Source organism: Pollachius pollachius (assembly GCF_949987615.1).
Source record: "Pollachius pollachius genome assembly, chromosome: 18".
Taxonomy (NCBI): Eukaryota; Metazoa; Chordata; class Actinopteri; order Gadiformes; family Gadidae; genus Pollachius; species Pollachius pollachius.
In genome coordinates this window covers 3,938,631-3,953,237 of record NC_136951.1, presented here as the reverse complement: position 1 = coordinate 3,953,237, position 14,607 = coordinate 3,938,631, and the positions used below count along the sequence as shown (strand labels likewise).

The window sequence follows — 14,607 nt, the reverse complement described above, 5'->3', positions numbered from 1 at the left end:
TGGCAACAACAAGTGGGTGTTTCTTGAAACTTCCGCAGCATGTGAAAGCTAAGGAATTTATTGATGTGACGTTTACATTTTTCCGGTAGTTTTAACTTTACGCAAACTTTACGCAATACTTTACGCAGCTCCTCGTCCTGGGTTAGGTAGGAGCGTCCACCCCGCCCTGTGTAGCAGCTGGTACTCCCACTAGACAAACTCCACAGCACAGCCCTTTGATTCACAACCCAGGACAGCGCACCTGACACAGGTACGAGACTCATTATTCAACTTATACACATCTATGCTTGAACTTTGCGAGGGAGCTGATCTTGCTTAACAGAAAAACACCTGACCGCGTTCAACAAAGCCGGACGTTTTGCATTTGTCGCGAGGTGACGACATTCAAGGTTTGCGTGTTTATTGTTCATATTTAGTTGTTATGTTTTCCAGTGTTTGTACACAGCTTTGGCTGGCGGTTGTATCGGTCATTACGCGTCGATATCGATGTTGACGCTCTCCATGTCTACTGATCCTTCACGGATGATTGACAGCGTGAATCCCCCTGTAGTGAGAGATGGGCTCCGTTTGTTGGAGCGACTGTGTGCAGGGGTCACGACGTACAATGGTCAAATGGTGACCTGATGTCCCCACTGTAGGCTCCTGAACCGATAAGGGTATGAGAGCGAACAAACCGCATGCTGTTGCCCTCGGCATTTCGATCAGTTGGTTAATCATTACAATACAATGACAGCAATATGGATATCACGTTGTTTGTGCTTTTTAGGTTACCGATGAGGAATTAACCCTAAGTAGGCATACCCAAACCTAACCACTCTGCTCATGAACCAGTAGTCCACTGACCAGTAGAACCAGTAGCCTATAGTATAACTAAAGTCTAGCAGTAGGCTAGATATTTAGGATATTGAAATGATAGTCATTGTCATCATGTATTCTGAGCGAATTAATATTGGCTATTTCCACCTGCTGGATGGGTTTCCAGAGAAAGACACACAGAGGGAGGTGATGGGGGCTTTACTCTAGTATTATAAAGAACTGTAGTATAGGCCACTAAACTATACACTAGGCTACTATATTATACACTAGGCCACTATACTATAATCTAGGCCACTATACTATACACTAGGCTACTATATTATACACTAGGCTACTATACTATTCACTTGGCTACTATACTATACACTAGGCTGCTATATTATACATTAGGCCACTATATTATATACTAGGATACTATGTTATACAGTACAATTACTGTGGTATACTTTACACTATAGTGTTCTAGTATACACTGGAATGAGCAGTTAGTGATACTGTTGTACCGTAATGTAACTATTGTGCTATACAGCTATACTGTAGTGTTTCTACCGCGTAGGCCTACTGAGTACGTATAACAGTAGTTATAAAGTGCATGGTGAGCAGGGTGTGTTGTGTCCGTTAGGACTCAATGATTTACCAGGCTACAGGAATGTAGAAACCCAAGTTAATTAAAATACTCGCTCTGTCGCTGTCTCTCTGTCTCTCTCTGTCTCTGTCTCTGTCTCTCTGTCTCTCTCTGTCTCTGTCTCTCTGTCTCTCTCTGTCTCTGTCTGTCTCTCTGTCTCTCTTTGTCTTTGTCTCTCTTTTTCTCTGTCTCACTGTCTGTCTCTGTCTGTCTATGTCTGTTTCTGTGTGTGTCTCTCTCTGCCTCTGTCTCTCTTTGCCTCTCTCAGTCTCTGTCTCTCGCTCTGTCTGTCTGTGTCTCTCTGTCTCTCTCTCTGTCTCTCTCTCTTTTTCTGTCTCTGTCCCACTATGTCCTTGTTGATACATGTTAACTCCTATGAGTTACTGTCTGTATGTTTGATATGTGTTAACTCCTTTGAGTTACTCTCTGTATGTTTAATACCTGTTAACTCTCCTCTATGAGTTACTGTCTGTATGTTTGATACGTGTTAACTCTCCTCTATCAGTTACTGTCTGTATGTTTGATACGTGTTAACTCTCCTCTATCAGTTACTGTCTGTATGTTTGATACGTGTTAACTCCTATGAGTTTCTGTCTGTATGTTTGATATGGTTAACTCCTTTGAGTTACTCTCTGTATGTTTAATACCTGTTAACTCTCCTCTATGAGTTACTCTCTGTATGTTTGATACGTGTTACCTCTCCTCTATCAGTTACTGTCTGTATGTTTGATACGTGTTAACTCCTATGAGTTTCAGTCTGTATGTTTGATACCTGCTAACTCCTATGAGAGCCAGTCTGTAGGTTTGATTAAGTGTTAACTCTCCTCTATGAGTTACTGTCTGTATGTTTGATACGTGTTAACTCTCCTCTATCAGTTACTGTCTGTATGATTGATACGTGTTAACTCCTATGAGTTTCTTTCTGTATGTTTGATACCTGCTAACTCCTATGAGAGCCAGTCTGTATGTTTGATTAAGTGTTAACTCTCCTCTATGACTTACTGTCTGTAGGTCCTCTGGCCACCAGCTAATCCTTATTGATGTTATAGGAGGTAGGAATTTCCTTTATCCTCAACAGACAGCTATTCCAGTCCCAGGCCCTCATGCTGTTAATTCTTCTATGTATTGTCTTGTTTCCTGAGACCTTTATTCGTGTTCTCTCTTTAACTGTCTGTTTCTGTAATTTTCTTTGTCAGTATTTCACTTTTTGTCTCTTATATGTTGAGCCTGCATGTGGATCTCCCTTATGCTGTCAATATTCCTTTGTGCGTGTGTGCGTGTGTACATGTGTGGGTTTGTGTCCTTAATTTAATTGGATGCATTCTTTGCCTTGATACTGGGACAGAGAGTAAACTGACTAGATCAACCACCAAAAAAATAGTTATTTCACAAACACACACACACACATACACACACACACACACACGCACACACACACACACACACACACACACAAACACACACACACACACACACACACACACACACACACACACACACACAGATACTTTCGCTTTTCTCTCTTCTTACATAACGTAACATTGTCATATTGTTATTAGGTAGTAAACGTGTGTATTTTACATATTATATTTATATTGTTATTATGTCGAATTTGTGGGGATGTTACATGTAACGGTTTACGAATCTCTATTCCTATTCAGAATTTTAAAGCATAAAACATCCCAAAAGATTGTTTCTTGAACACTGAACTGAATACAAATTTCAAATTTCAAACCTATATTAAAGCTATGTGTGTGTGTGTGTGTGTGTGTGTGTGTGTGTGTGTGTGTGTGTGTGTGTGTGTGTGTGTGTGTGTGTGTGTGTGTGTGTGTGTGTGTGTGTGTGTGCGTGTGTGTGTGTGTCGATACTCGATACCTGCATTACTACAGCAGCTTTGCCAATCACATGCACACCTGTGTACACCTTGTGCACACACACGCACGCTTATGGCCTGTCAATGCATGCAGAAACAACCGTTAGCAGAGGTGTGGTGCTTCTCAGCCCGCTGTTTTCCTTGGAGCGAACGGAGATTGGGGTCAGGTTCATCTGTGGTTTAGACAAGATAGCAGATAGGATGCTGGCTGGCCAAACGCACTAGTGTTCTTACCAGGGAGGCAATTGGGACTGCAGGTTTGATTCCTGTGCAGCATGTGCATCCCTCGCTCTCTTTTAACCCACTGTCCCGTCTCCCCTCCATCTCTTGTCCCTTAAGGCCACAAAGCCCAACACATATCTAAGTATATAAATATGTTTAGCTCAAATACTTCACTTCCACTTCGGTCCCTCTCTGAGAAACAAGCTAGCTGGAAGTATTTAGTGCAGTGCATCGCGAACAGAATGCACAGACAGCTCAGAGCATGCCGTAACGGTGAACCTTTCAAGTTCACTGGGTGTTGAACTTCCTAATGTTATTCATATTTATATTCAATATTATCACTGTGGTTCTACACTTTCTATATTAAGTCTAAAATGTGTAGCAAAAGGTTATTACAAAGAGAAATATGTCAGTAATGGCAAGATTGAAGCACACACACACACACACACACACACACACACACACACACACACACATACACACACACACATTCTCTCTCTCTCTTTCTCTCTCTCTTTCTCTCACACACAGCAAAGACAAACATTCATGCATAATACACACACAGACTCACAAAGACTCACGCAAACACACACACATACACACACACAAACACACACACACACACACAAACAAACAAACACTCATGTATACACAAACACAAGCACACCACACACACAATCACATTCATGTTTAAACATACACATACAAACACAAACACAATATGTATCCCTCTTTTTCTATGATTGTTTGTGTCCAATTTAGTGTGTGTGTGTGTGTGTTTGTGTGTGTGTGTGTGTGTGTGTATGTGTGTGTGTGTGTGTGTGTGTGTGTGTGTGTGTGTGTGTGTGTGCGTGTGTGTGGTGTGTGCATGCTTGTGTGCTTGTGTGTGAGAGGTAGCTTTAGAAACAGAGTGAGTGTAGGCAGGAAGAGAGATTGCCAGCCTCTGTATCATATACTGCATGTGGTACAAGCCTAGAGGAGCTCTGGATGTCGCCTTCTGTCGCTCTATTTGGTATTCATGTCTTAATGCATCGCGTCTGTCATTAGTTGGGTGTCATTGTGTTTACATATTCCTCCTCCTCTGCCTCCGCTCCCCAGTAAAAGCCGCTGTCTGCTGACGTTTTCTATAGGGTTCACGTCCCATCCTGCTAATGGAGGCTCTAATGATCCGTCCTAGTGGTTCAGAGTGAGCCAGGGTTCTTCTGTGAGCCGTGTGAGCAGCGTTCTCTGGGTTTCTGTACCCATAATGAGCGGGGCTCTGCATTATGCAGTGCCTGGCGCCCGCAACCTCCAATCTGGCATCTGGACAATCTGGCTGGGTTCCAACATGCAGGCCACTGATTGGCTAGAACCATTTCACTCTAGGTAGGGGGAGGGGGGTTAATGGTTAAGTTCACTATTTGTTTTGTTTACTTTAGTTTGGTAGTTTGCCTGTCGGCCTGTCTTCCTAACTGTCTCTCTGCCTGACTGCCTGTCTGTCTGTCTGTCTGTCTGTCTGTCTGTCTGTCTGTCTGTCTGTGGTGGGTGAAACCCGGGCTCTAAACCGGAGTGACCTGCCAATCAACAGACGCCCTGAATCATAATATTTACACACACGCAGACACACCCACACACACACACACACACACACACACTACGTACGGTATGTATGTCTGTGTTCATCATGCTATGTGAAATCTGATACTTCACAGATCATAGCTCACCTTTGTAGTCTAACAGAACACAACGACAGGATTACACTACTATAATCAACAGTAGTGCACTCAAATACAGGACTATAGGACTACAGTAATGAAACATGATGAGGTCATCATAAACCGTGACCTAGAAGCTGTCATTAATGAACGTTAATGAACAACAGCAACAAACAGCAGTAAATACAAAACGCTTACCATGAGTGACAGCATGACAATCAACACATTCTTAACACCTGTAAGATGGAAGAATGTGTGTTGACTTGTTCAAAGGCCCAATGGCAACCCACTGGCAGTGAGATGTGTTTGCATTAAGATGGTGTTTGCGTTAAGGTTCCCATGACTCTTGGCATTCTCCACACCCAGCTCTGCCATCCACCTCCTTCACGAGGGTCTCAGCCACACAGGGGTTATGAGCAGAGAGGATCACGAGGGATCAGCAGTGTTTGACAGCTCTGATCCGCAGCACAAAGAGATGCCCCAGAGGCCTCACCTCCACTCTGATCAGAAGAACAGCTCCACAGATCAAAGGTGGATGACACCGTACAAGCTTGTACTACTGTACTATGTGCCCTTCACATGCACTTCACTTGTACTTCACATGCACTTCATGTCGTGTCAACATGTGCCAGCATTAATTTGCAAAGAGGGCTACAACTGCTACTGTTGTAGCCCCCATAGCCTTCCCTAGGAGTGTGGAGCATCCTCAGCCTAGGAGTGTGGAGCCTCCTCAGCATAACCCTAGGACTGTGGAGCCTCCTCACCCTAACCCTAGGAGTGTGGAGCCTCCTCACCCTAACCCTAGGACTGTGGAGCCTCCTCACCCTAACCCTAGGAGTGTGGAGCCTCCTCAGCATAACCCTAGGAGTGTGGAGCCTCCTCAGCCTAACCCTAGGACTGTGGAGCCTCCTCACCCTAACCCTAGGAGTGTGGAGCCTCCTCACCCTAGGAGTGTGGAGCCTCCTCAGCCTAACCCTAGGACTGTGGAGCCTCCTAACCCTAGGAGTGTGGAGCCTCCTCAGCCTAACCCTAGGACTGTGGAGCCTCCTCAGCCTAGGAGTGTAGAGCCTCCTCACCCTAACCCTAGGACTGTGGAGCCTCCTCACCCTAACCCTGGGACTGTGGAGCCTCCTCAGCCTAGGAGTGTAGAGCCTCCTCAGCCTAACCGTAGGAGTATGGAGACTCCTCAGCCTAACCCTGGGAGGATGGAGCCTCCTCAGCCTAACCCTGGGAGGATGAAGTCTCCTCAATTATATCCTCCATTGTGTTTAACTTGTATACACATTTTTTGCATAAGCAATACTTATTTTTTGTAAAAGTTTTCTGACGACACTGCCATCTTGGGACATGGATACAGCCACTGACATTTCTTGGTAGTGTTTGGAGGTTAGATAGTTTGTACAATGGTATGTTGACCATCGTCTCATTGTAAACCCTAAGAAAACAGAATAAAGGATGTATAATCCAGGACATCTTGGGGATCATTCTCCACCACTGGTCCATAATGCTTGTATAACCAATCTTCATTCATACACATATGTGTGTGTACATATTGACTGCAATCTTTCTTTGAATGTCTGTGCTAAGTATGCACTGGTAGAATCTACTTCTTGCAAAGACTCAGGATGTTTGGGGTTGGGCAGAGGGTGTTGATGTTATTTTATCATGCTGTGATAGATATCATATTACTTTACTGAATCTCCTGATTTGGTTACGCATCAGTTCAAATCAAAAATACAGACACTGGCGAGGGGGCTAGCCTCCCTCCAAGTGCCTATGCCCAGTAGCTATGACCAACACCAGTGGCTTCCCCATATCTATGGCCAACGCAAGTCATTTCCCCCATATCTATTACCAACACCAGTAGCTTCCCCACAGGTATGCTGCCATGTCTCTTATTTAAGTTACCCAATCCAGCCTACCTGAGATAGAAGAAAGATAATGGTATTGTCCTTGTATAGAAGCTTGTATAGAAGCTCAACAATATGTCAAAAAAAATGATTTGATCTTATTCTATGGTATTTTGTAGTATTGTATGATGTTATGTTAACCGTAGCAAAGCCATAGTAACCCTACGCTTGTAAAGATCCAGGCGTAACCTTAGTAACCATACAAGTCTGTAAGGATACAGGCGTAACCTTAGTAACTATACGTGTCTGTAAAGATGCAGGCGTAACCTTAGTAACCATATGTGTCTGTAAAGATCCAGGCGTAACCTTAGTAACCATACGTGTCTGTAAAGATCCAGGCGTAACCTTAGTAACCATACGTGTCTGTAAAGATACAGGTGTAACCTTAGTAACCATACGTGTCTGTAAAGATACAGGCGTAACCCCAGTGACCATACGTGTCTGTTAAGATACAGGTGTCACCTTAGTAAACATACATGTCTGTAAAGTGATAAGAAACCTCTTGATGTCATGGTCCAACAGTTCTAACCAGTGTGTGTGTGTGCATGTGTGTGGGTGTGTCGGAGGGGGGGGGTTATTTGCTATCAGCTCATTATGATACGAATGGTAATAAATATGGTGTGTGAGAGATGCATGTGACATGTGATATACGTGACATGTGAGACATATGTGAGGGGCCGAGAAGAAGGGAGAGGGAGCGACAGACAGAGTGACACATGCCAGGCTAGACCGTCAGACTGAAAGGTATCTGGTGGAGTTTTCTCCACCCTCATTCCTCAGTGTCTTAAGGAGTGTTCTTTGGCCCCTAGCCACCACCACCCAGCCAGGAGAGGCAGCCCTGCCCCACCCAGACACACCCTGGCCTGGGCAGGTTGTGGCCTGGGCTGCTCCCCGCTCATCCCTCCTCTAATCTGGCTTTAGCTGTGGTAGTTGTCCTGGTGTTGGTTACTGGGTTGGTTGGTTGTGTTGTGATTCTACCTGTTCTGTCGTTTTTTAGGTAACCAATCTCTGTTATTTGGGGGGATAAGTTCGATTGCAGTTTTTTGTTTGATTTTGTGGTGAGGTTTGAAGTCACCTTTATCTGTTGATTAACCTCCATCTCCTTCTTTCAGTCTTCTGACTTATGTCATTGTAGCTCTCACTCTCTCTCTCTCGCTCTCTCTCTCTCTCTCTCGCTCTCTCTCTCTCTATATATATATATATATATATATCTGTCTCTCTCTCTCTCTCTCTCTCTCTCTCTCACACACACACATACACACACACAAAAACACATACACAAACACACACATACCCACACAAGCTCACACACGCCAAAACCAAAACCTACACAAGCCAAACCAGAGTTTACCTAACTGCTCCATCAGGCAACTGATCACGGTTAGGATATTAACTAATCCAGCCCCTCCCACCCCTAGCTCTCTCCCTCTCTCTCACTCCCCTTCTCTCTCTTTTTCCCACATTCTCCGGTCGTCTCTCGGCCATGTCATGGTGGTCAATAGGAAGGCCGTAGCTAAGGGCAACACAATACACAGCCCACCCAATAGCCTCTCTCCCTCTCTCTCTTTCCCCTTCTCTGTCTTTCTCCTGCCATGGCTAACCCTTTCTGTACAACACTAACAGTGAGTATGTTGGTACCTTATCTGGTCAGTTGATAGTCTTTAATCGTCTATAATCATTTACTGTCCTTTCAAAAGTTGGCTGGTTGATCTCAATGGAAAGAGCGAGGCATTCACTCTGCGTGGTTTTAGATTATATTCCCTGTGTAGCTCAGTAGCCATGGGTTGTATTCTTTGTGCTGGCTTAAGTTATTCATTTGACTATTTCTGAATTACCGTTCCCCTACCAGGCTACAGTTGTGAGGAGACTCAGTGGTACAACTCATCCTCCGTCTGAGAAACTAAGGAAGCTCCCAGAGGACAAAGTTGAGCTACTAGAGGGTCCTGCCGTTGAAACGCAGCAGGTACATCATCAACACTGACCAAACCCTGGGATACAGAGTACACTCAGTTCCCTGGTCTGTTTTTTTCAGCAACTTGTAGGTGTACCTACATGTCTCTGTCGCTGTCACAGTCTCAGATTCACTTCATTAAGCCTGATGTTTACAATGAGCATTAGGGATGGCAGCCATTTTCTTTCTTCATCACCTTCATTTGTTTATTAAGTAGAATCAATAAACCGTTGTTGGTTTACCTATCTGTGGGCCTCTCTGCCGACCATCTCTCTCCCATCAGCCTGCGCAGCAAGGCAACCTGTCCAACCTGTCTGCCATGTGATTCACGTCCTCAGACAGAACGTGTTTCTCTCCTCAGCAGGCTCTGTCCGAGGAGAACGCCGCAGGAGGAGGAGGAGGAACAGAAGGAGAATCAAGAGGACGAGGAGAAGGGAGCTACGCTTTTCCGAGCCTCACAGATCTCCAGAAGCAAACAGAAGAGGAGCTAGCGAGCTTACACACAAGGTGAGACTCACACACACACACACACACACACCGACACACACATTCCAACATACAGACACACACACACACACACACACACACACACACACACACACATTCACACACGGGTACCCAAACACAAAAATGCAGACACCCAGATGTGCACATACACAGTCATCATGAATAACTGTCATACCAAGACTTGAGGTAGATCAACCCTGCCCGACGCTGGGCCCTGGTTCAGCCTCACCTGGGATATGCGCACCCTAGGGGGTACAGGAGCCGGTTCCGGAAGGCCCTGGCAAAGAGTTCCACTCCGCTTTGTTAAACAACACCAGGAACAAATCCTGGATTGGGGCCGAAGTACACAAAGTGCAAATTACTGCGGTTACGTCTCCCTCAAAGGCATCTGAATACAAGCTGCCCTTATTTCTACCTTTACCTTTACTTTTCATTCAACGTTACTTTTGACATCGATACCTTCGGGGGGAAACCTCTCAGATGCTCCAACATACACGTTAGCGGGTTTTTAAACATCTTCATAACGTCAAGATGGCCGTCCAGAACCTGTACCGTCATGAGGAACTTACTAGAACACTGATGATATTTCTCAGCCATGTAAAGCCTTGTGGTGAGGTGTCAGTGAGGGGGTGAAGCTCTGGATCCCAGCCCCAGCCTGGGCCTCGTCTGCCCCGGGCCACCGGTGTTCCAGCTGTTAGCCAATCAGGAGGGTGGGATGTGAAGACATGAGGTCACCTTGTTGATTCAGGTTCTCTGGAAACCCTCTGCTGAATCACTTAACACATTGTCTCAACCTGTGACGGGAATCGTCCCCGACAAGCCGCCACAGGTTGTTCAGATGTTGGATGTTGGGTTCAACTTTTGCTTTTCTTTTGTTCCTCTGCTTGCGAGTTAGAGCGCTTGCGGCGGGATGGGGTTGTAGGTTGAAATCCCCTCGCTTAAAGCCAGACTGAGAGAGCTCCCACCGGGGCTCTAGTTCCTAACCTCTGACCGCTGACCCCTGACCTGGCTGTCAAGGGGTAAGAACATAAACAAAGGGGTCGTTGCCATGACAACCCAGCAAGGTTCAGAAAGCAGCCAACGCCCTGAAGATCAGGAGCCTTGGGTGGAGGTCTACTGACGGTGTCTCTAGAGGGTGGAGGTCTACTGACGGTGTCTCTAGAGGGTGGGGGTCTACTGACGGTGTCTCTAGAGGGTGGAGGTCTACTGACGGTGTCTCTAGAGGGTGGAGGTCTACTGACGGTGTCTCTAGAGGGTAGAGGTCTACTGACGGTGTCTCTAGAAGGTGGAGGTCTACTGACGGCGTCCCTAGAGGGTGGAGGTCTACTGACGGCGTCTCTAGAGGGTGGAGGTCTACTGACGGTGTCTCTAGAGGGTGGAGGTCTACTGACGGTGTCTCTAGAAGGTGGAGGTCTACTGACGGCGTCTCTAGAGGGTGGAGGTCTACTGACGGCGTCTCTAGAGGGTGGAGGTCTACTGACGGTGTCTCTAGAGGGTGGATGTCCAATGACTGTCTCTCTGAGGAGAGCTTTGTGGAATACAATGTTACACAATAATATACCGATCCATCCATTTATCTTTCTCTATCTTCACACTATGACATTGACAGCTTGCGTGTGTGCGTGAGTGTGTCCAAACACACCTACATGTGTAGGAAAGGTTCATGGTGATTTAAACCATTAACCTAATCATTACTTGTACTGCTCATACCAACGGCTAAAATACTAAATGCATGGAATAACTCAGCATTCTGAATACTTCAAATACTTCAGATTATTAACAGTCCATGTCCATCCAACCTTGTCTGGAAACATCACACACACACACACACACACACACACCCCACATTACACGCAATGTTTTTTTTAAATCAGTTGCTGTAGCTTCCTTTATACTTCCATGCTATGTATTTGTCATATTCCTCAAAGAGAGCTGAAGTCTGTTCTGTCTGTTTAACGGAGGTTTACCGCCCTCTGCTGGCAGTGCCCAAAGCTACCGTCATTCTCCAATGTGTGATGACCTAAATTAACTGTCTCTAACCACTACCCGCTCCACTGTCTAACCCCTCCTTAAGGACCTGTCTCTGTACTGTCTAACCTCTACCTGGTCCTTAATGACCTGTATTTGTACTGTCTAACCCCTACCTGCTCCTTAATGACCTGTCTCTGTACTGTCTAACCCCTACCTGGTCCTGAATGACCTGTCTCTGTACTGTCTAACCCCTACCTGGTCCTTAATGACCTGTCTCTGTACTGTCTAACCCCTACCTGGTCCTTAATGACCTGTATTTGTACTGTCTAACCCCTACCTGATCCTTAATGACCTGTATTTGTACTGTCTAACCCCTACCTGATCCTTAATGACCTGTATTTGTACTGTCTAACCCCTACCTGGTCCTTAATGACCTGTCTCTATACTGTCTAACCCCTACCTGGTCCTTAATGACCTGTCTCTGTACTGTCTAACCCCTACCTGCTTCTTAAGGACCTGTCTCTGTACTGTCTAACCCCTACCTGCTTCTTAAGGACCTGTCTCTGTACTGTCTAACCTCTACCTGGTCCTTAATGACCTGTCTCTGTACTGTCTAACCCCTACCTGCTCCTTAATGACCTGTCTCTGTACTTTCTAACCCCTACCTGCTTCTTAAGGACCTGTCTCAGTACTGTCTAACCTCTACCTGGTACTTAAGGACCTGTCTCTGTACTGTCTAACCCCTACCTGCTTCTTAAGGACCTGTCTCTGTACTGTCTAACCCCTACCTGGTCCTTAATGACCTGTCTCAGTACTGTCGAACCCCTACCTGCTTCTTAAGGACCTGTCTCAGTACTGTCTAACCCCTACCTGCTTCTTAAGGACCTGTCTCAGTACTGTCTAACCCCTACCTGCTTCTTAAGGACCTGTCTCAGTACTGTCTAACCCCTACTTGTTCTTTAACAACCTGTCTCTGCACTGTCTAACCCCTACTTGTTCATTAATGACCTGTCTCTGCACTGTCTAACCCCTACTTGTTCATTAATGACCTGTCTCTGCACTGTCTAACCCCTACTTGTTCATTAATGACCTGTTTCTGCACGTTCTAACCCGTAATTGTTCATTGATGGCCTATCTCTGGACTGGTTAACCCCTACTTCGTTCATTAATGGCCTATCTCTGCACTGTTTAACCCCTACTTGTTCATTCATGACATGTATCTGAACTCATTGCAACTCTCTTTAGATATGAGTGCTAGCTGCACTCGGTCATACTAACCAAACCACAGCAAACAGTTGAGAAGAAAGTGTTTATTGTGTGCTCAGTTTAGTAAGGGAGGTATAATAGAAAAAGCAGACCAACACAAACATGAGGACTACCAGGGCAGGCCTGCTGTTGGAAGGTGTCTGAACTGACTGCTCCCCCACACAGAGGGCCCACAAGCAGCACGGCCACCCTAGACCAGGGGCTCCCAACCTCAGACGTTAGGAGCGACACCACATTGTCATCAAGACCTTTGGTGGACCACCTCATAGGCAAACAGCAAGCATAGATATATTGCCCTGCAGTGGCTGAGCAAAGATGGCCAGCACCCCCTTTTATACACAATATTACTGCCAGAAGGCCATGGTCAGTGGGAGACAGAAATGAACAGAAATGAACACCAATGAAACATGATGGAATGCACAAAGCTGCACTTTTGTATTAATTTCTCAATATATATTTGTATATTATTGTTTATGTGTCTATTTCAAGAATAAAATCCAACGTACATGGAACATGGGAACACACGGCACTAGACACAATCCTAACTGATATGAATAGTGTCTGAAGGGTGTTAACTTGAGTGTTACTTGCACACTTTCTTAAGCTACTCTACTCTATAGCTACACTGTCAAGTTCTAAAACCAGTTTGGCAGCTCTTCCATTTTACCCCTGCTTCAATGTGTGTGTTATGTGTGCATCCATGGTATGTGTCAATAATAATGCAGCACTTCCTGGGTAGCACTTGTTCTAAGAGGGTGTTTCGAAAAGGCCCTCAGCCAGCAGCTGGCTCCTAGTCTGTCGCTATCAGACCTTCAGACCTGCTCAGGGGGAACCTACCCACGTGTGGTCTAGTGTTGGCCAACCAGATGTTGAGTGTTGGCAAACCAGATGTTTAATGTTGGTTAACCACATGTTTAGCTGTGTAGTGTTGGTTAACCAGGTGTTTAATGTTGGCAAACCAGATAATTGGTTTTGGTTGACCAGATATTTAGTGGTGGTTAACCGGATGTTTATTGTTGGATAACCAGATGTTTAGTGGTGTAGTGTTGGTTAACCAGATGTTTAGTGGTATAGTGTTGGTTAACCAGATGTTTAGTGGTGTAATGTTGGTTAACCAGATGTTTAGTGGTGTAGTGTTGGTTAACCAGATGTTTAGTGGTATAGTGTTGGTTTACCAGATGTTTAGCTATGTAGTGTTGGTTAACCAGATGTTTAGTGGTGTAGGGTTGGTTAACCAGATGTTTAGTGGTGTAGTGATGGTTAACCAGATGTTTAGTGGTGTAATGTTGGTTAACCAGATGTTTAGTGGTGTAGTGTTGGTTAACCAGATGTTTAGTGGTGTAGGGTTGGTTAACCAGATGTTTAGTGGTGTAGTGATGGTTAACCAGATGTTTAGTGGTGTAATGTTGGTTAACCAGATGTTTAGTGGTGTAGTGTTGGTTAACCAGATGTTTATTGATGCAGTGTTGCTGAGTCAGATCTTGTGTGTGCTGTGGTCTAGGTTGGCTGAGATCAGAGGCCGTCGCCAGCTGTTGACCAGTGAGCTGCTGAACCTACAGGAGAAGAGCAAGAAAGAGGCGGACCAGGAAGTGAACAGGAAGCGCAATCTTCAGCAATCCAGCGTAAGTCAGACCAGGAGGGATCATATGACTAGCCTAAACAGGATGTGAGACTAGATGGTGAGACTAGATGGTTAGACTAGATGGTTGGACTTGATGGTTAGACTAGATGGTTAGGCTAGATGGTTAGACTAGATGGTTAGACTAGATGGT

General features: G+C 45.3%; 1 protein-coding gene across 1 annotated transcript in view; it reads left to right on the top strand.

Moving 5' to 3' along the window:
• Positions 1-311: 311 nt before the first annotated feature.
• Positions 312-14,607, top strand: part of LOC307089237 (uncharacterized protein) — a 30,009-nt gene continuing 15,713 nt past the window's right edge. Inside the window, exons 1-4 of the mRNA XM_079755411.1 lie at positions 312-389; positions 8,990-9,103; positions 9,453-9,598; positions 14,337-14,457. The gene's annotated coding sequence lies outside the window, so the exon portion shown is untranslated. The remainder of the gene's footprint in view (positions 390-8,989; positions 9,104-9,452; positions 9,599-14,336; positions 14,458-14,607) is intronic.